The 23,401-nt window shown below is 42.3% G+C and overlaps 1 protein-coding gene across 1 annotated transcript in view; it reads left to right on the top strand.

Moving 5' to 3' along the window:
- Positions 1–15,523: 15,523 nt before the first annotated feature.
- Positions 15,524–23,401, top strand: part of SLC37A1 (solute carrier family 37 member 1) — a 40,401-nt gene continuing 32,523 nt past the window's right edge. The window contains exon 1 of the mRNA XM_075847257.1: positions 15,524–15,553. The gene's annotated coding sequence lies outside the window, so the exon portion shown is untranslated. The remainder of the gene's footprint in view (positions 15,554–23,401) is intronic.

Raw genomic sequence — 23,401 nt, 5'->3', positions numbered from 1 at the left:
GTTGTCCGACATCCTGGCCGACGCAGTCCTAGGCCCAGCCGACACCGGCCTGTCCAACGCACGGCTACCCACTTCTGGCGTGTCATAAACGCAAAGACAGCCCTGGCTCCCATGCCCCTCTGCAGGGCTATCCTCCGAGTCCTCTTCCCCTCTCCCTGACAGGCAAGATGGCCGCTGCCCTCCCCTTTCCGGAAGGGGCACGACGTCACCAGCAGACCCGGACCGGGTACTTCCTGTCCCCGCCGCACGCCTCCCTGCTCCAGCAAGAGGCAACCGCATCCTCTTATTCGAGCCCGCATGCCTCTTCCTGCGGGCCGGGCATGGCGTCCTCTCCTCCATTTGATGAGCTCCTCTGGCGCCCGGAACATCGGCGCCGGACAGGGCTGTCACTTCTGGTCCCGCCGTCACTTCCGGCCTTGTCGTTGAAGACAGGAGGAGGGAAGATGGCCGCGGCCCCCCTCCTGTCACCTCCAATCCCGCCCGCCTGCCGGGATTCTGCCCAGACCTCCTAGGCCCTGAGCATGGCGCTCGCTTAGGAGGAGGAGCGTCCCTGATGCCGACGGGAATGAGGCGTTACCTCAGGTGAAGGCCTCTCCGGAGGCCTGGAACGCCTGCTTCTGCGTCCCTCCACGCTCTCCACTCCTGCCACTGGATCCGGAGGAAGAGACCCAGAGAACAGCTGCTCCAGCCAACCCGAACCGTGCTGCAGCGCCGCGTCTCTGATCCTGGCCATCATGGACTCCAGGGAAGTATCCATGATCAGGTGAGTGAAGTATAATGTTATTTTTTTTTTTAAAGACTGTACTGTAATATACAGAAAACCTTTCTCCTGTTGTCCTGCTGCCTCTATCCCACATAGACTTATATACACTATACTCAGGGGCGTAACTAAGAAAGACTGGGCCCCATAGCAAACTTTTGACTGGGGCCCCCCTCCCGTGGGTGTCACACAACCCCCCCCCCCTTGTAGATAGTGCCTTTTTTACAGCCCCCCCTGTAGATAACGCCATATAGCGCCCCCTGTAGATAACACCATATAGCGCCCCCCTGTAGATAACGCCATACAGCCCCCCCTGTAGATAACGCCATACAGCCCCCCTGTAGACTGTATGGTGTTATCTACAGGGGGGACTGTATGGCGTTATCTACAGGGGGCTGTATGGCGTTATCTGCAGGGGGCTGTATGGCGTTATCTACAGGGGGGACTGTATGGCGTTATCTACAGGGGGGGCTGTATGGCGTTATCTACAGGGGGGCTGTATGGTGTTATCTACAGGGGGGACTGTGTGGCGTTATCTACAGGGGGGCTGTATGGCGTTATCTACAGAGGGGGACTATGTGGCGTTATCTACAGAGGGGGCTGTATGGCGTTATCTACAGGGGGGTCTGTATGGTGTTATCTACAGGGGCTCTGTATGGCGTTATCTACAGGGGGGCTGTATGGTGTTATCTACAGGGGCTCTGTATGGCGTTATCTACAGGGGGGTCTGTATGGCGTTATCTACAGGGGGGACTGTATGGCGTTATCTACAGGGGGGTCTGTATGGCGTTATCTACAGGGGGGGCTGTATGGCGTTATCTACAGAGGGGGCTGTATGGCGTTATCTACAGGGGGGTCTGTATGGTGTTATCTACAGGGGCTCTGTATGGCGTTATCTACAGGGGGGCTGTATGGTGTTATCTACAGGGGGGCTGTATGGCGTTATCTACAGGGGGGACTGTGTGGCGTTATCTACAGAGGGGACTATGTGGCGTTATCTACAGAGGGGGTCTGTGTGGCGTTATCTACAGGGGGGCTGTATGGCGTTATCTACAGAGGGGGACTATGTGGCGTTATCTACAGAGGGGGCTGTATGGCGTTATCTACAGGGGGGTCTGTATGGTGTTATCTACAGGGGCTCTGTATGGCGTTATCTACAGGGGGGCTGTATGGTGTTATCTACAGGGGCTCTGTATGGCGTTATCTACAGGGGGGTCTGTATGGCGTTATCTACAGGGGGGACTGTATGGCGTTATCTACAGGGGGGTCTGTATGGCGTTATCTACAGGGGGGGCTGTATGGCGTTATCTACAGAGGGGGCTGTATGGCGTTATCTACAGGGGGGTCTGTATGGTGTTATCTACAGGGGCTCTGTATGGCGTTATCTACAGGGGGGCTGTATGGTGTTATCTACAGGGGGGCTGTATGGCGTTATCTACAGGGGGGACTGTGTGGCGTTATCTACAGAGGGGGCTGTGTGGCGTTATCTACAGGGGGGGCTGTGTGGCGTTATCTACAGGGGGGACTGTGTGGCGTTATCTACAAAGGGGGACTGTGTGGCGTTATCTACAGGGGGGACTGTGTGGCGTTATCTACAGGGGGGACTGTATGGCGTTATCTACAGAGGGGGACTATGTGGCGTTATCTACAGAGGGGGACTGTGTGGCGTTATCTACAGGGGGGGTCTGTATGGTGTTACCTACAGAGGGGTCTGTGTGGCGTTATCTACAGAGGGGGCTGTATGGCGTTATCTACAGAGGGGGACTATGTGGCGTTATCTACAGAGGGGGACTGTGTGGCGTTATCTACAGGGGGGGACTATGTGGCGTTATCTACAGAGGGGGAATGTGTGGCGTTATCTACAGAGGGGGCTGTATGGCGTTATCTACAGGGGGGGGCTGTATGGCGTTATCTACAGAGGGGGACTGTGTGGCGTTATCTACAGGGGGGGACTATGTGGCGTTATCTACAGAGGGGGACTATGTGGCGTTATCTACAGAGGGGGCTGTATGGCGTTATCTACAGAGGGGGACTGTGTGGCGTTATCTACAAAGGGGGACTGTGTGGCGTTATCTACAGGGGGGACTGTGTGGCGTTATCTACAGAGGGGGACTATGTGGCGTTATCTACAGAGGGGGACTATGTGGCGTTATCTACAGAGGGGGACTGTGTGGCGTTATCTACAGGGGGGGTCTGTATGGTGTTATCTACAGGGGGGTCTGTATGGCGTTATCTACAGAGGGGGACTGTGTGGCGTTATCTACAGAGGGGGCTGTATGGCGTTATCTACAGAGGGGGACTGTGTGGCGTTATCTACAAAGGGGGACTGTGTGGCGTTATCTACAGGGGGGACTGTGTGGCGTTATCTACAGGGGGGACTGTATGGCGTTATCTACAGAGGGGGACTATGTGGCGTTATCTACAGGGGGACTGTGTGGCGTTATCTACAGAGGGGGACTGTGTGGCGTTATCTACAGAGGGGGACTATGTGGCGTTATCTACAGAGGGGGACTGTGTGGCGTTATCTACAGAGGGGGCTGTATGGCGTTATCTACAGGGGGGACTGTGTGGCGTTATCTACAGGGGGGACTGTATGGCGTTATCTACAGAGGGGGACTGTGTGGCGTTATCTACAGGGGGGACTGTGTGGCGTTATCTACAGGGGGGACTGTATGGCGTTATCTACAGAGGGGGACTATGTGGCGTTATCTACAGGGGGACTGTGTGGCGTTATCTACAGAGGGGGACTGTGTGGCGTTATCTACAGAGGGGGACTGTGTGGCGTTATCTACAGGGGGGACTGTATGGCGTTATCTACAGGGGGGTCTGTATGGCGTTATCTACAGGGGGGGCTGTGTGGCGTTATCTACAGGGGGGGCTGTGTGGCGTTATCTACAGGGGGGACTGTATGGCGTTATCTACAGGGGGGCTGTATGGCGTTATCTACAGAGGGGGACTGTGTGGCGTTATCTACAGAGGGGGCTGTATGGCGTTATCTACAGAGGGGGACTGTGTGGCGTTATCTACAGGGGGGACTGTATGGCGTTATCTACAGAGGGGGACTATGTGGCGTTATCTACAGAGGGGGACTGTGTGGCGTTATCTACAGGGGGGGGCTGTATGGCGTTATCTACAGAGGGGGACTATGTGGCGTTATCTACAGGGGGACTGTGTGGCGTTATCTACAGGGGGGACTGTATGGCGTTATCTACAGGGGGGTCTGTATGGCGTTATCTACAGGGGGGGCTGTGTGGCGTTATCTACAGGGGGGACTGTATGGCGTTATCTACAGAGGGGGACTGTGTGGCGTTATCTACAGGGGGGACTGTGTGGCGTTATCTACAGGGGGGGACTGTGTGGCGTTATCTACAGGGGGGACTGTGTGGCGTTATCTACAGAGGGGGACTGTGTGGCGTTATCTACAGGGGGGACTGTGTGGCATTCCCTGCAGGGGGGCTGTGTGGCGTTCCCTGCAGGGGGGCTGTGTGGCGTTCCCTGCAGGGGGGGGGCTGTATGGCGTTCCCTGCAGGGGGGCTGTATGGCATTCCCTGCAGGGGGGCTGTATGGCGTTCCCTGCAGGGGGGGCTGTATGTCGTTCCCTGCAGGGGGGGCTGTATGGCGTTCCCTGCAGGGGGGGGCTGTATGGCGTTCCCTGCAGGGGGGGCTGTATGGCGTTCCCTGCAGGGGGGCTGTATGGCGTTCCCTGCAGGGGGGCTGTATGTCGTTCCCTGCAGGGGGGGCTGTATGGCGTTCCCTGCATGGGGGGCGCTGTATGGCGTTATCTACAGGGGGACTGTATGGCGTTATCTACAGAGGGGGCTGTATGGCGCTAACGCCATACAGCCCCCCCTGTAGAGAACGCCATACAGCCCCCCCCCTGTAGGGAAGGCCACACAGCCCCCCCCTGTAGGGAACGCCATACAACGCCCCCCCCTGCAGGGAACGCCATACAGCGCCCCCCAGCTGCGTAGTTTCAAACGTAAAAGCTGCTCCTCGTATTATGCGAGGCGTCTTTGACGCTCGTAAATCTTGAGCTGCTCTTCATTGACTTCAATGAAAAATCGCTCAAATTATGTTGCAAATAAGTGTCCCGCATATAATGTATAGAAGTGTCCTGCATATGATGTATAGAAGTGTCCTGCATATAATGTATATACGTGTCCTGCATATAATGTATATAAGTGTCCCGCATGTAATGTATATAAGTGTCCCGCATATAATGTATATAAGTGTCCCGCATATAATGTATATAAGTGTCCCGCATATAATGTATATAAGTGTCCAGCATATAATGTACATAAGTGTCCCGCATATAATGTATATAAGTGTCCCGCATATAATGTATATAAGTGTCCCGCATATAATGTATATAAGTGTCCCGCATATAATGTGTATAAGTGTCCCGCATATAATGTATAGAAGTGTCCCGCATATAATGTATATAAGTGACCCGCATATAATGTATATAAGTGTCCCGCATGTAATGTATATAAGTGTCCCGCATGTAATGTATATAAGTGTCCCGCATGTAATGTATATAAGTGTCCCGCATATAATGTATATAAGTGTCCCGCATATAATGTATAGAATTGTCCCGCATATAATGTATATAAGTGTCCCGCATATAATGTATATAAGTGTCCCGCATATAATGTATATAAGTGTCCCGCATATAATGTATATAAGCGTCCCGCATATAATGTATATAAGCGTCCCGCATATAATGTATATAAGCGTCCCGCATATAATGTATATAAGTGTCCCGCATATAATGTATATAAGTGTCCCGCATATAATGTATATAAGTGTCCCGCATATAATGTATATAAGTGTCCCGCATATAATGTATATAAGTGTCCCGCATATAATGTATATAAGTGTCCCGCATATAATGTATATAAGTGTCCCGCATATAATGTATATAAGTGTCCCGCATATAATGTATATAAGTGTCCCGTATATAATGTATATAAGTGTCCCGCATATAATGTATATAAGTGTCCCGCATATAATGTATATAAGTGTCCCGCATATAATGTATATAAGTGTCCCGCATATAATGTATATAAGTGCCCGCATATAATGTATAGAAGTGTCCCGCATATAATGTATAGAAGTGTCCCGCATATAATGTATATAAGTGTCCCGCATATAAGGTATATAAGTGTCCCGCATATAATGTATATAAGTGTCCCGCATATAATGTATAGAAGTGTCCCGCATGTAATGTATAGAAGTGTCCCGCATGTAATGTATAGAAGTGTCCCGCATGTAATGTATATAAGTGCCCCGCATATAATGTATATAAGTGTCCCGCATATAAGGTATATAAGTGTCCCGCATATAATGTATATAAGTGTCCCGCATATAATGTATAGAAGTGTCCCGCATGTAATGTATAGAAGTGTCCCGCATGTAATGTATAGAAGTGTCCCGCATGTAATGTATAGAAGTGTCCCGCATGTAATGTATAGAAGTGTCCCGCATGTAATGTATAGAAGTGTCCCGCATATAATGTATAGAAGTGTCCCGTATATAATGTATATAAGTGTCCCGCATATAATGTATATAAGTGTCCCGCATATAATGTATATAAGTGTCCTGCATATAATGTATATAAGTGTCCCGCATATAATGTATAGAAGTGTCCCGCATATAATGTATAGAAGTGTCCCGCATATAATGTATAGAAGTGTCCCGCATATAATGTATAGAAGTGTCCCGCATATAATGTATAGAAGTGTCCCGCATATAATGTATAGAAGTGTCCCGCATATAATGTATATAAGTGCCCGCATATAATGTATAGAAGTGTCCCGCATATAATGTATAGAAGTGTCCCGCATATAATGTATATAAGCGTCCCGCATATAAGGTATATAAGCGTCCCGCATATAATGTATATAAGTGTCCCGCATATAATGTATATAAGTGTCCCGCATATAATGTATAGAAGTGTCCCGCATATAATGTATAGAAGGGTCCCGCATATAATGTATATAAGCGTCCCGCATATAAGGTATATAAGCGTCCCGCATATAATGTATATAAGTGTCCCGCATATAATGTATATAAGTGTCCCGCATATAATGTATATAAGTGTCCCGCATATAATGTATAGAAGTGTCCCGGATATAATGTATAGAAGTGTCCCGCATATAATGTATATAAGTGTCCCGCATATAATGTATATAAGTGTCCCGCATATAATGTATATAAGTGTCCCGCATGTAATGTATATAAGTGTCCCGCATATAATGTATATAAGTGTCCCGCATATAATGTATATAAGTGTCCTGCATATAATGTATATAAGTGCCCTGCATATAATGTATAGAAGTGTCCCGCATATAATGTATATAAGTGTCCTGCATATAATGTATATAAGTGTCCCGCATATAATGTATATAAGTGCCCGCATATAATGTATATAAGTGTCCCGCATATAATGTATATAAGTGTCCCGCATATAATGTATATAAGTGTCCCGCATATAATGTATATAAGTGTCCCGCATATAATGTATATAAGTGTCCCGCATATAATGTATATAAGTGTCCCGCATATAATGTATATAAGTGTCCCGCATATAATGTATATAAGTGTCCCGCATATAATGTATATAAGTGTCCCGCATATAATGTATATAAGTGTCCCGCATATAATGTATATAAGTGTCCCGCATATAATGTATATAAGTGTCCCGCATATAATGTATATAAGTGTCCCGCATATAATGTATATAAGTGTCCTGCATATAATGTATATAAGTGTCCCGCATATAATGTATATAAGTGTCCCACATATAATGTATAGAAGTGTCCCGCATATAATGTATATAAGTGTCCCGCATATAATGTATATAAGTGTCCCGCATATAATGTATATAAGTGTCCCGCATATAACGTATATAAGTGTCCCGCATATAATGTATATAAGTGTCCCGCATATAATGTATATAAGTGTCCCGCATATAATGTATATAAGTGTCCCGCATATAATGTATATAAGTGTCCCGCATATAATGTATATAAGTGTCCCGCATATAATGTATATAAGTGTCCCGCATATAATGTATATAAGTGTCCCGCATATAATGTATATAAGTGTCCCGCATATAATGTATATAAGTGTCCCGCATATAATGTATAGAAGTGTCCTGCATATAATGTATATAAGTGTCCCGCATATAATGTGTATAAGTGTCCCGCATATAATGTATATAAGTGTCCCGCATATAATGTATATAAGTGTCCCGCATATAATGTATATAAGTGTCCCGCATATAATGTATATAAGTGTCCCGCATATAATGTATATAAGTGTCCCGCATATAATGTATATAAGTGTCCCGCATATAATGTATATAAGTGTCCCGCATATAATGTATATAAGTGCCCCGCACTTCTTTGCCGAGGCGTAAATGACAGGTCCGCACAATACGTCAAATGAATGGGCAGATGTTTGCCGACGTATTGGAGCCCTATTTTCAGACGTAAAACGAGGCATAAAACGCCTCGTTTACGCCTGAAAATAGGTCGTGTGACCCCAGCCTTATGCTTAACCCTTTAATCTCTATACACATAGCCTCACACTTCATAGCCTAAAACCCCAAACCACCTTGTCATGCGCTCCCTCCATTACGGCTGCGCCTACATTACGTTGGGCTTACTTGTAAATCTGTCCATGTACGTTGCGTTTTTACATCATTGTGGTTTGCCTGTGGCGTTTGTTTTTCACGCAGTCGCAAGCACTCAATTGATGTGTGACCTATGGACAGTATACGGATGTGCATCCCCGTGCGGTCCGTGGTTTTCACGCGCCCATCGGCTTCTCTGGGCGGCCAGGTGCGTGAAAACTGGCGCATGTGTGAATGGCCGCACTGAAATCAACGGCTCTGTGCGCTGTAAGTGATTTGAACGCTCATCGCACGGACGAGACTCACACTTGTCTGAATGAGCCCTTAGGCCCGGGCTACACGGAGACTTTTTGTAGTGCTACTGATTGATTTTAAAGGGGTTTTCCAGTTTCTGAGTTGCCGGAGTTGCGGATCGGTGCGGGGTCCGGATGTCGGGCACGCACCGATCATATACGGATTCATTTTTATCCAGCTCACCAGCCAAGTAGGCGCGGAGGGTGCAGGACCGCACCAAATTGTAGCAGAAAAGGCAAGAAGGTCCCAGCATCAAAATCTTGAACAAAACGCGGCTTTTATGGAGGTTCCATAAAAACAGGGACAAGTGACCGGCTTCAGGCCCAAGTGGCCCTCCGTCATCGCATAGCAAGCAGATCACACAGGGAGCAATATATATATATATACACCTGGTGGGATCCAACAACGCTCCAATATTATCTGGATACAAATATGATCCCCGGGGACTGAGATGACGCAAAGCCCCAGCTACGGTCTATTCGGAGGATTTCTCGGAGAAACGCGACGCCATCCGGTGTAATTGTTCCTCGCAACTAATACGGTTCATTATTTCCCATGAGGAGAAGCGTGAAAAGAAACTCGCTCCGAAATTAAACAACTTCAAGAACCCAGAATTCTGTTCTCATCATTTATTGATATGGACAACATTTTAAAGGGGAAGATCTCCAGACTGGAAACCAGCAAATGAAATATCTCCGGGACCTACAGGACTACAAGAGCAATACAATATATACGCGGTCCAAACCGGACACCCGCAGGTCCGCTCCTCCATCCATTCTGAATAACAAAAGAAATAAAACACCTACGTCCCGAGGTCATTTCAGCTCCGCAGATTCTGAATCGTCTGATCAGACCAATCAGGAGTCATCAAACACCAGGGAAAGACCAACAAATAAGCAGACGTCCAAAAAACGGAGAGCTGGCCGCAAGCACAGCCGCATCTCATCGTGTCCGCGCCGACATCCAAACATGCAGCAGTCCAAGTGGTAAAGTTGTCTGCCGAGATTCCCTGGAGTGCGCAGCGATCAGTCCCGGCTCCGGGCCTCTCTGATCATCTACTGATAACCGATCCGGCGGACAGCTCTTCAGCTTGCTGAAAGTGGACACAACTCCTGTAACTGTTGGGAGACAGCTGCAGTCCACAAGGTTACATACAACTCCATGTGCTCCTGTGGACTGCAGCTGTAGCCAATAGTCACAATCATCAGTAGCGCTACAAAAAGTCTCGTGTAGCCCTGGTCTTACAGCCGGGGAGAGCCGCCGCTAGTCTTCAGCCTGGCCATGAGGGGAACGGCTCAGGGTGGGATACCGGCACCGACTGCATGGTCCCCTTTACTCATAAGATTGCTACACGGCTATATTATATTATGTTTTCTTTATTATATTATGTTCTATTATATTACACTGTATTGTATTATGTTCTATATTATATTACACTGTATTGTATTCTGTTCTATATTATATTACACTGTATTGTATTATGTTCTATATTATATTACACTGTATTGTATTCTGTTCTATATTATATTACACTGTATTGTATTCTGTTCTATATTATATTACACTGTATTGTATTCTGTTCTATATTATATTACACTGTATTGTATTATGTTCTATATTATATTACACTGTATTGTATTCTGTTCTATATTATATTACACTGTATTGTATTCTGTTCTATATTATATTACACTATATTGTATTATGTTCTATATTGTATTATGTTCTATATTATATTACACTGTATTGTATTATGTTCTATATTATATTACACTGTATTGTATTCTGTTCTATATTATATTACACTGTATTGTATTCTGTTCTATATTATATTACACTGTATTGTATTATGTTCTATATTATATTACACTGTATTGTATTCTGTTCTATATTATATTACACTGTATTGTATTATGTTCTATATTGTATTATGTTCTATATTATATTACACTGTATTGTATTATGTTCTATATTATATTACACTATATTGTATTCTGTTCTATATTATATTACACTATATTGTATTCTGTTCTATATTATATTACACTATATTGTATTATGTTCTATATTATATTACACTGTATTGTATTCTGTTCTATATTATATTACACTGTATTGTATTCTGTTCTATATTATATTACACTGTATTGTATTATGTTCTATATTATATTACACTGTATTGTATTATGTTCTATATTATATTACACTGTATTGTATTCTGTTCTATATTATATTACACTGTATTGTATTCTGTTCTATATTATATTACACTATATTGTATTATGTTCTATATTATATTACACTGTATTGTATTATGTTCTATATTATATTACACTATATTGTATTCTGTTCTATATTATATTACACTGTATTGTATTATGTTCTATATTATATTACACTGTATTGTATTCTGTTCTATATTATATTACACTGTATTGTATTCTGTTCTATATTATATTACACTATATTGTATTCTGTTCTATATTATATTACACTGTATTGTATTCTGTTCTATATTATATTACACTGTATTGTATTCTGTTCTATATTATATTACACTGTATTGTATTATGTTCTATATTATATTACACTGTATTGTATTATGTTCTATATTATATTACACTGTATTGTATTCTGTTCTATATTATATTACACTGTATTGTATTCTGTTCTATATTATATTACACTGTATTGTATTCTGTTCTATATTATATTACACTGTATTGTATTCTGTTCTATATTATATTACACTGTATTGTATTCTGTTCTATATTATATTACACTGTATTATATTCTGTTCTATATTATATTACACTGTATTGTATTCTGTTCTGTATTATATTACACTGTATTGTATTCTGTTCTATATTATATTACACTGTATTGTATTATGTTCTATATTATATTACACTATATTGTATTCTGTTCTATATTATATTACACTGTATTGTATTCTGTTCTATATTATATTACACTGTATTGTATTATGTTCTATATTATATTACACTGTATTGTATTCTGTTCTATATTATATTACACTGTATTGTATTATGTTCTATATTATATTACACTGTATTGTATTCTGTTCTATATTATATTACACTGTATTGTATTCTGTTCTATATTATATTACACTGTATTGTATTATGTTCTATATTATATTACACTGTATTGTATTCTGTTCTATATTATATTACACTGTATTGTATTCTGTTCTATATTATATTACACTGTATTGTATTATGTTCTATATTATATTACACTATATTGTATTCTGTTCTATATTATATTACACTGTATTGTATTCTGTTCTATATTATATTACACTGTATTGTATTATGTTCTATATTATATTACACTGTATTGTATTCTGTTCTATATTATATTACACTGTATTGTATTCTGTTCTATATTATATTACACTGTATTGTATTATGTTCTATATTATATTACACTGTATTGTATTCTGTTCTATATTATATTACACTGTATTGTATTCTGTTCTATATTATATTACACTGTATTGTATTCTGTTCTATATTATATTACACTGTATTGTATTCTGTTCTATATTATATTACACTGTATTGTATTATGTTCTATATTATATTACACTGTATTGTATTCTGTTCTATATTATATTACACTGTATTGTATTCTGTTCTATATTATATTACACTGTATTGTATTATGTTCTATATTATATTACACTGTATTGTATTCTGTTCTATATTATATTACACTGTATTGTATTCTGTTCTATATTATATTACACTGTATTGTATTCTGTTCTATATTATATTACACTGTATTGTATTCTGTTCTATATTATATTACACTGTATTATATTCTGTTCTATATTATATTACACTGTATTGTATTCTGTTCTGTATTATATTACACTGTATTGTATTCTGTTCTATATTATATTACACTGTATTGTATTATGTTCTATATTATATTACACTATATTGTATTCTGTTCTATATTATATTACACTGTATTGTATTCTGTTCTATATTATATTACACTGTATTGTATTATGTTCTATATTATATTACACTGTATTGTATTCTGTTCTATATTATATTACACTGTATTGTATTATGTTCTATATTATATTACACTGTATTGTATTCTGTTCTATATTATATTACACTGTATTGTATTATGTTCTATATTATATTACACTGTATTGTATTCTGTTCTATATTATATTACACTGTATTGTATTCTGTTCTGTATTGTATTCTGTTCTATATTATATTACACTGTATTGTATTCTGTTCTATATTATATTACACTGTATTATATTCTGTTCTATATTATATTACACTGTATTGTATTATGTTCTATATTATATTACACTGTATTGTATTATGTTCTATATTATATTACACTGTATTGTATTCTGTTCTATATTATATTACACTGTATTGTATTCTGTTCTATATTATATTACACTGTATTGTATTATGTTCTATATTATATTACACTGTATTGTATTATGTTCTATATTATATTACACTGTATTGTATTCTGTTCTATATTATATTACACTGTATTGTATTATGTTCTATATTATATTACACTGTATTGTATTATGTTCTATATTATATTACACTGTATTGTATTATGTTCTATATTATATTACACTGTATTGTATTATGTTCTATATTATATTACACTGTATTGTATTATGTTCTATATTATATTACACTGTATTGTATTCTGTTCTATATTATATTACACTGTATTGTATTCTGTTCTATATTATATTACACTGTATTGTATTATGTTCTATATTATATTACACTGTATTGTATTCTGTTCTATATTATATTACACTGTATTGTATTATGTTCTATATTATATTACACTGTATTGTATTCTGTTCTATATTATATTACACTGTATTGTATTCTGTTCTATATTATATTACACTATATTGTATTATGTTCTATATTATATTACACTGTATTGTATTATGTTCTATATTATATTACACTGTATTGTATTATGTTCTATATTATATTACACTGTATTGTATTATGTTCTATATTATATTACACTGTATTGTATTCTGTTCTATATTATATTACACTATATTGTATTCTGTTCTATATTATATTACACTGTATTGTATTCTGTTCTATATTATATTACACTGTATTGTATTCTGTTCTATATTATATTACACTATATTGTATTCTGTTCTATATTATATTACACTATATTGTATTCTGTTCTATATTATATTACACTGTATTGTATTCTGTTCTATATTATATTACACTGTATTGTATTCTGTTCTATATTATATTACACTGTATTGTATTCTGTTCTATATTATATTACACTGTATTGTATTATGTTCTATATTATATTACACTATATTGTATTATGTTCTATATTATATTACACTGTATTGTATTATGTTCTATATTATATTACACTATATTGTATTCTGTTCTATATTATATTACACTGTATTGTATTCTGTTCTATATTATATTACACTATATTGTATTCTGTTCTATATTATATTACACTATATTGTATTATGTTCTATATTATATTACACTGTATTGTATTCTGTTCTATATTATATTCTGTTCTATATTATATTACACTGTATTGTATTATGTTCTATATTATATTACACTGTATTGTATTCTGTTCTATATTATATTACACTGTATTGTATTCTGTTCTATATTATATTCTGTTCTATATTATATTACACTGTATTGTATTCTGTTCTATATTATATTACACTGTATTGTATTCTGTTCTATATTATATTACACTGTATTGTATTCTGTTCTATATTATATTCTGTTCTATATTATATTACACTGTATTGTATTCTGTTCTGTATTATATTACACTGTATTGTATTATGTTCTATATTATATTACACTGTATTGTATTATGTTCTATATTATATTACACTGTATTGTATTCTGTTCTGTATTATATTACACTGTATTGTATTCTGTTCTATATTATATTACACTGTATTGTATTATGTTCTATATTATATTACACTGTATTGTATTATGTTCTATATTATATTACACTGTATTGTATTATGTTCTATATTATATTACACTGTATTGTATTCTGTTCTATATTATATTACACTGTATTGTATTCTGTTCTGTATTATATTACACTGTATTGTATTCTGTTCTATATTATATTACACTGTATTGTATTCTGTTCTGTATTATATTACACTGTATTGTATTCTGTTCTATATTATATTACACTGTATTGTATTCTGTTCTATATTATATTACACTGTATTGTATTCTGTTCTGTATTATATTACACTGTATTGTATTCTGTTCTATATTATATTACACTGTATTGTATTCTGTTCTATATTATATTACACTGTATTGTATTCTGTTCTATATTATATTACACTGTATTGTATTCTGTTCTATATTGTATTCTGTTCCATTATAGTGTGATCTGCGGAGATCTACATAGGTCTGTGTTGGTAGAAGGAGCATCATCCTGTGATTTGGAAGGTGCACAGTTCTTGCCTGGTCCTGGGCGGTCATATCGTTGCATTATCTCAGATGGGAGGTTTATTTTGGGCACATGCCACCTGATGTGACGCAGACTCTGGGTGTGGATGTCACTTTGTCACCTTGTCACATTCCTCACTTTACACCTGGGCTACTGGTCCAACCTGTCTGGGCACCTGGAGGAGGGGGAGGGAACAGAAGATAATGAAGGGCAGGGCTGGGGGATGAGCTCTCTACAAGGAAGTCCAGGAGCTTCTGCCCAAAAACCAGGAAACTCAGAGAGTCCGAGACCACAGAAGACATCCGAGCCTGCAGCAGGTGAGACCCCCAACATCATGCCCCACACGTGCCCCTGCCAATGATTCTCACCCACACACGTCGTCATATGTCCTAGCATTGTGTGTAACGTTGTATCAAGTGTAGTGTGTGACGTTGTATCAAGTGTAGTGTGTGACGTTGTATCAAGTGTAGTGTGTGACGTTGTATCAAGTGTAGTGTGTGACATTGTATCAAGTGTAGTGTGTGACGTTGTATCAAGTGTAGTGTGTGACGTTGTATCAAGTGTAGTGTGTGACGTATCAAGTGTAGTGTGTGACGTATCAAGTGTAGTGTGTGACGTTGTATCAAGTGTAGTGTGTGACATTGTATCAAGTGTAGTGTGTGACATTGTATCAAGTGTAGTGTGTGACATTGTATCAAGTGTAGTGTGTGACATTGTATCAAGTGTAGTGTGTGACGTTGTATCAAGTGTAGTGTGTGACATTGTATCAAGTGTAGTGTGTGACGTATCAAGTGTAGTGTGTGACGTATCAAGTGTAGTGTGTGACGTTGTATCAAGTGTAGTGTGTGACATTGTATCAAGTGTAGTGTGTGACATTGTATCAAGTGTAGTGTGTGACATTGTATCAAGTGTAGTGTGTGACATTGTATCAAGTGTAGTGTGTGACATTGTATCGTGTAGAACGTTGTTTCTTGACGTGTGTGATGTGTCTGTGCAGTTTCTCTATCATAGGACGTGGACTTTCTGCAGTTTTGTGTAATTCCATGTTACCTGGATTATTTGCTATGGTTTAAACACAAATCTGCCGCTCTGTCTGCCGCTCTGTCTGCGCCTGCCGCTCTGTCTGCCGCTCTGTCTGCGTCTGCCGCTCTGTTTACGTCTGCCGCTCTGTCTGCCGCTCTGTCTGCGTCTGCCGCTCTGTCTGGGTCTGCCGCTCTGTCTGCCGCTCTGTCTGCGTCTGCCGCTCTGTCTGCCGCTCTGTCTGCGTCTGCCGCTCTGTCTGCGTCTGCCGCTCTGTCTGCGTCTGCCGCTCTGTCTGCGTCTGCCGCTCTGTCTGCGTCTGCCGCTCTGTCTGGGTCTGCCGCTCTGTCTGGGTCTGCCGCTCTGTTTGTGACTGTCTGTGCCTGCCGCTCTGTCTGCGTCTGCCGCTCTGTCTGCGTCTGCCGCTCTGTCTGCGTCTGCCGCTCTGTCTGCGTCTGCCGCTCTGTCTGCGTCTGCCGCTCGGTCTGCCGCTCTGTCTGCGTCTGCCGCTCTGTCTGCGTCTGCCGCTCTGTCTGCGTCTGCCGCTCTGTCTGCGTCTGCCGCTCTGTCTGCGTCTGCCGCTCTGTCTGCGTCTGCCGCTCTGTCTGGGTCTGCCGCTCTGTCTGGGTCTGCCGCTCTGTCTGCGTCTGCCGCTCTGTCTGCCGCTCTGTCTGCGTCTGCCGCTCTGTCTGCGTCTGCCGCTCTGTCTGCGTCTGCCGCTCTGTCTGCGTCTGCCGCTCTGTCTGCGTCTGCCGCTCTGTCTGGGTCTGCCGCTCTGTCTGCGTCTGCCGCTCTGTTTGTGACTCTGTTTGCTTATGCCGCTCTGTCTGCGTCTGCCGCTCTGTCTGCGTCTGCCGCTCTGTCTGCGTCTGCCGCTCTGTCTGCGTTTGCCGCTTTGTCTGCGTCTGCCGCTCTGTCTGCCGCTCTGTCTGCGTCTGCCGCTCTGTTCACATCTGCATTAAAGAGCCTTCCATCACAAATCCGATCCAAAATGTCGGAAATCTATGGACATCGTGATGGGAACCGGTTGCAACCTGTTAAAATCAATGAGTTCCATTGGACGCTGTTGGAGTCAGTTACACAGCGGCTCTGGAACGTCCGTTTTTTTTTCCGTTCTTCTGTTCGGATGACCGCGCAGAGTAACAGAATAACGCAGATGTGACCCCAGCCTCAGAAATTCTGCTCAGTCGTGTTGGTCTTCCAGAGCCTTCCTCAGAGCATGCTGGGATATTGGTACAGAGCGCAGTGGGAGGAGTCATGTATTTGTAGGGATAATGATTGGGTGAAATAATCTTTTCGAGCTCTGGACAGACACTCCCGCCCGTCCAATCATCACCCATGTGCCCTCATTTTCTACTGCCGATTCTGTTGTCACAATTTAGTTGAATAGGAAAAGGCGGAAAAAACACTGAACCACTTCCCGGCTGATGATGAGCATTAGGGGTTTGCGACCTCACTTGTCACTACTGTAGGGGGCGCCACTGGCACTGATGTCTTGGGCACCCAGAGCTTGCGCTAAAGATCCCACATTTGGTGCCCAAAACTGGGAAAAAGCAACAAGTGAAATGATTGGGCAGAGTTATTTGGGCGCTGTGCGTGTGATTGTGGTATTTGGGCGCTGTGTGTGGTATTTGGGCGCTGTGCGTGTGATTGTGGTATTTGGGCGCTGTGTGATACACTATGTGGCCGTCCCTGTGTGTGATTGTGGTATTTGGGCGCTGTGTGTGTGATTGTGGTATTTGGGCGCTGTGTGTGATTGTGGTATTTGGGCGCTGTGTGTGGTATTTGGGCGCTGTGTGTGTGATTGTGGTATTTGGGCGCTGTGTGTGGTATTTGGGCGCTGTGTGTGTGATTGTGGTATTTGGGCGCTGTGTGTGATTGTGGTATTTGGGCGCTGTGTGTGGTATTTGGGCGCTGTGTGTGTGATTGTGGTATTTGGGCGCTGTGTGTGGTATTTGGGCGCTGTGTGTGGTATTTGGGCGCTGTGTGTGTGATTGTGGTATTTGGGCGCTGTGTGTGGTATTTGGGCGCTGTGTGTGTGATTGTGGTATTTGGGCGCGGTGTGTGTGATTGTGGTATTTGGGCGCTGTGTGTGGTATTTGGGCGCTGTGTGTGTGATTGTGGTATTTGGGCGCGGTGTGTGTGATTGTGGTATTTGGGCGCTGTGTGTGTGATTGTGGTATTTGGGCGCTGTGTGTGGTATTTGGGCGCTGTGTGTGATTGTGGTATTTGGGCGCTGTGTGTGGTATTTGGGCGCTGTGTGTGTGATTGTGGTATTTGGGCGCTGTGTGTGTGATTGTGGTATTTGGGCGCTGTGTGTGTGATTGTGGTATTTGGGCGCTGTGTGTGGTATTTGGGCGCTGTGTGTGTGATTGTGGTATTTGGGCGCTGTGTGTGTGATTGTGGTATTTGGGCGCTGTGTGTGGTATTTGGGCGCTGTGTGTGGTATTTGGGCGCTGTGTGTGTGATTGTGGTATTTGGGCGCTGTGTGTGTGATTGTGGTATTTGGGCGCTGTGTGTGGTATTTGGGCGCTGTGTGTGTGATTGTGGTATTTGGGCGCTGTGTGTGATTGTGGTATTTGGGCGCTGTGTGTGTGATTGTGGTATTTGGGCGCTGTGTGTGGTATTTGGGCGCTGTGTGTGTGATTGTGGTATTTGGGCGCTGTGTGTGGTATTTGGGCGCTGTGTGTGTGATTGTGGTATTTGGGCGCTGTGTGTGTGATTGTGGTATTTGGGCGCTGTGTGTGGTATTTGGGCGCTGTGTGTGTGATTGTGGTATTTGGGCGCTGTGTGTGGTATTTGGGCGCTGTGTGTGTGATTGTGGTATTTGGGCGCTGTGTGATACACTATGTGGCCGTCCCTGTGACTGATGGCGATGAATTGACGGAAGATTTATCATTGATCACTTTCTGCCTTGACCCCGGGATGTCGTTTTACTAACGAGACAGCAAAGTAACAGCGCGGGGGGGGGGGGGGGGAGAGGGGGGGCTGACTGCGACCCCCGGAGATAAGGATGTAAATGCCCCTCATTGTCTCCGGCTGCTCCTTATCTCGGGGTTGTGGGTTCTACCTTTGTTTATATTTGCATTCTAGAAGACGTTATCACATGAGGGGGGCGGGGAGCACTATCTTATTCTATCCCCCTAATGTTATACAGGAGTGCCCCCCCCCCTTGTAATAATATACAGGAGTGCCCCCCCCCCTTATAATGTTATACAGGAGTGCCCCCCCCTTATAATGTTATACAGGAGTGCCCCCCCCTTATAATGTTATACAGGAGTGCCCCCCCCTTATAATGTTATACAGGAGTGCCCCCCCCTTATAATGTTATACAGGAGTGCCCCCCCCCTTATAATGTTATACAGGAGTGCCCCCCCCCTTATAATGTTATACAGGAGTGCCCCCCCCTTATAATGTTATACAGGAGTGCCCCCCCCTTATAATGTTATACAGGAGTGCCCCCCCCTTATAATGTTATACAGGAGTGCCCCCCCCTTATAATGTTATACAGGAGTGCCCCCCCCTTATAATGTTATACAGGAGTGCCCCCCCTTATAATGTTATACAGGAGTGCCCCCCCCTTATAATGTTATACAGGAGTGCCCCCCCCTTATAATGTTATACAGGAGTGCCCCCCCCCCTTATAATGTTATACAGGAGTGCCCCCCCCCTTATAATGTTATACAGGAGTGCCCCCCCCTTATAATGTTATACAGGAGTGCCCCCCCCCTTATAATGTTATACAGGAGTGCCCCCCCCCTTATAATAATATACAGGAGTGCCCCCCCCTTATAATAATATACAGGAGTGCCCCCCCCTCTTATAATGTTATACAGGAGTGCCCCCCCCCTTATAATAATATACAGGAGTGCCCCCCCCTTATAATAATATACAGGAGTGCCCCCCCCTCTTATAATGTTATACAGGAGTGCCCCCCCCCTTATAATGTTATACAGGAGTGCCCCCCCCCCCTTATAATGTTATACAGGAGTGCCCCCCCCCTCTTATAATGTTATACAGGAGTGCCCCCCCCTTATAATGTTATACAGGAGTGCCCCCCCCCTTATAATGTTATACAGGAGTGCCCCCCCCCTTATAATGTTATACAGGAGTGCCCCCCCCCTTATAATGTTATACAGGAGTGCCCCCCCCCTTATAATGTTATACAGGAGTGCCCCCCCCTTATAATGTTATACAGGAGTGCCCCCCCCTTGTAATAATATAATGTTATACAGGAGTGCCCCCCCCCCTTATAATGTTATACAGAAGTGCCCCCCCTTATAATGTTATACAGGAGTGCCCCCCCCCTTATAATAATATACAGGAGTGCCCCCCCCCCTTATAATGTTATACAGGAGTGCCCCCCCCTTATAATGTTATACAGGAGTGCCCCCCCCTTATAATGTTATACAGGAGTGCCCCCCCCCCTTATAATGTTATACAGGAGTGCCCCCCCCCTTATAATGTTATACAGGAGTGCCCCCCCCCTTATAATAATATACAGGAGTGCCCCCCCCTTATAATGTTATACAGGAGTGCCCCCCCCTTATAATGTTATACAGGAGTGCCCCCCCCTTATAATAATATACAGGAGTGCCCCCCCCCTTATAATAATATACAGGAGTGCCCCCCCCCTTATAATAATATACAGGAGTGCCCCCCCCCTTATAATAATATACAGGAGTGCCCCCCCCCTTATAATGTTATACAGGAGTGCCCCCCCCTTATAATGTTATACAGGAGTGCCCCCCCCCCTTATAATGTTATACAGGAGTGCCCCCCCCTTATAATGTTATACAGGAGTGCCCCCCCCTTATAATGTTATACAGGAGTGCCCCCCCCTTATAATGTTATACAGGAGTGCCCCCCCCCCTTATTATTATAATTATTATGACCCGTTTCTTGGGCCTTCTCCCGATAGGCCGGGTTGTATTACACGTCTCGGTCATCGTTCCGATCCCTACGTTTCGCAGTGTCACATGATGTAGTGTAGATCACTACTGATCGCTCCCTCCTCATCCTCTCACCGCTCCTGTAAGAACATTGTGACTCTGATAAAGCTTATTACAAAATGGCGGCAATTGTGCGATGATTGTAAAGATGGAAACGTCTGTTCATTGCTCGTCACGTGTAACCGGCCGCCACTTCCTCTAATAACCTCTGCACGTGGCGGAAAACTCAGGGCGGCATCCTCCCAGTCACCCCCATCCACTACCCACAATCCTCCACAGCTCTCGTTACTACTTGTTGCACACGTTTCCAGCATAAGGTCGCCCTGACACATTTGGCAGCAACTGCGTCCTGTGCCACATCCTGGAGCGATTCCTGCTGACCTTACCCTGCATCCTCCTGACACTGAGACGCAAATGTTCCATGATGCACCAAGTAACTAAAGCAAGACTGATACAGTATCTGTCCCTATATATATACACTGCACAGTACCACTTCTCCTGTCCTGTATACTGGGTGTAATTCTCAGTATCTGTATTATTCTGTATATATATACACTGCACAGTACCACTTCTCCTGTCCTGTATACTGGGTGTAATTCTCAGTATCTGTATTATTCTGTATATATATACACTGCAGAGTACCACCTCTCCTGTCCTGTATACTGGGTGTAATTCTCAGTATCTGTATTATTCTGTATATATATACACTGCACAGTACCACTTCTCCTGTCCTGTATACTGGGTGTAATTCTCAGTATCTGTATTATTCTGTATATATGGACACTGCACAGTACCACTTCTTCTGTCCTGTATACTGGGTGTAATTCTCAGTATCTGTATTATTCTGTATATATATACACTGCACAGTACCACTTCTCCTGTCCTGTATACTGGGTGTAATTCTCAGTATCTGTATTATTCTGTATATATACACTGCACAGTACCGCTTCTCATGTCCTGTATACTGGGTGTAATTCTCAGTATCTGTATTATTCTGTATATATACACTGCACAGTACCACTTCTCCTGTCCTGTATACTGGGTGTAATTCTCAGTATCTGTATTATTCTGTATATATGGACACTGCACAGTACCACTTCTCCTGTCCTGTATACTGGGTGTAATTCTCAGTATCTGTATTATTCTGTATATATATACACTGCACAGTACCACTTCTCCTGTCCTGTATACTGGGTGTAATTCTCAGTATCTGTATTATTCTGTATATATGGACACTGCACAGTACCACTTCTCCTGTCCTGTATACTGGGTGTAATTCTCAGTATCTGTATTATTCTGTATATATATACACTGCACAGTACCACTTCTCCTGTCCTGTATACTGGGTGTAATTCTCAGTATCTGTATTATTCTGTATATATGGACACTGCACAGTACCACTTCTCCTGTCCTGTATACTGGGTGTAATTCTCAGTATCTGTATTATTCTGTATATATACACTGCACAGTACCACTTCTCCTGTCCTGTATACTGGGTGTAATTCTCAGTATCTGTATTATTCTGTATATATGGACACTGCACAGTACCACTTCTCCTGTCCTGTATACTGGGTGTAATTCTCAGTATCTGTATTATTCTGTATATATATACACTGCACAGTACCACTTCTCCTGTCCTGTATACTGGGTGTAATTCTCAGTATCTGTATTATTCTGTGTATATAGACACTGCACAGTACCACTTCTCCTGTCCTGTATACTGGGTGTAATTCTCAGTATCTGTATTATTCTGTATATATGGACACTGCACAGTACCACTTCTCCTGTCCTGTATACTGGGTGTAATTCTCAGTATCTGTATTATTCTGTGTATATAGACACTGCACAGTACCACTTCTCATCTTTTTTAATAAATGTTAACAAACATACACATGCCATAAATCCGCACATACAATACACGGGTCAAAAACCAACACAAAATGAACAAGTTATAAACACATTATCAATCTCGGCCGCCTCCTCTCTGGTCCAGATCACATTCCTACCAGCACTCAGTCTTCTGTAGTATTATAACTCACATCATCCACACATCACTCTCATCATCCACACATCACTCATCATCCACACATCACTCATCATCCACACATCACTCTCATCATCCACACGTCACTCACATCAGTATAAATACAAATACACAAAACTCATAGTCACAACATCAATCCAGACGCCTCA

Source organism: Rhinoderma darwinii (genome assembly GCF_050947455.1).
Source record: "Rhinoderma darwinii isolate aRhiDar2 chromosome 2 unlocalized genomic scaffold, aRhiDar2.hap1 SUPER_2_unloc_37, whole genome shotgun sequence".
NCBI classification, from domain to species: Eukaryota; Metazoa; Chordata; class Amphibia; order Anura; family Rhinodermatidae; genus Rhinoderma; species Rhinoderma darwinii.
This window is presented reverse-complemented; position numbering and strand designations above follow the sequence as displayed.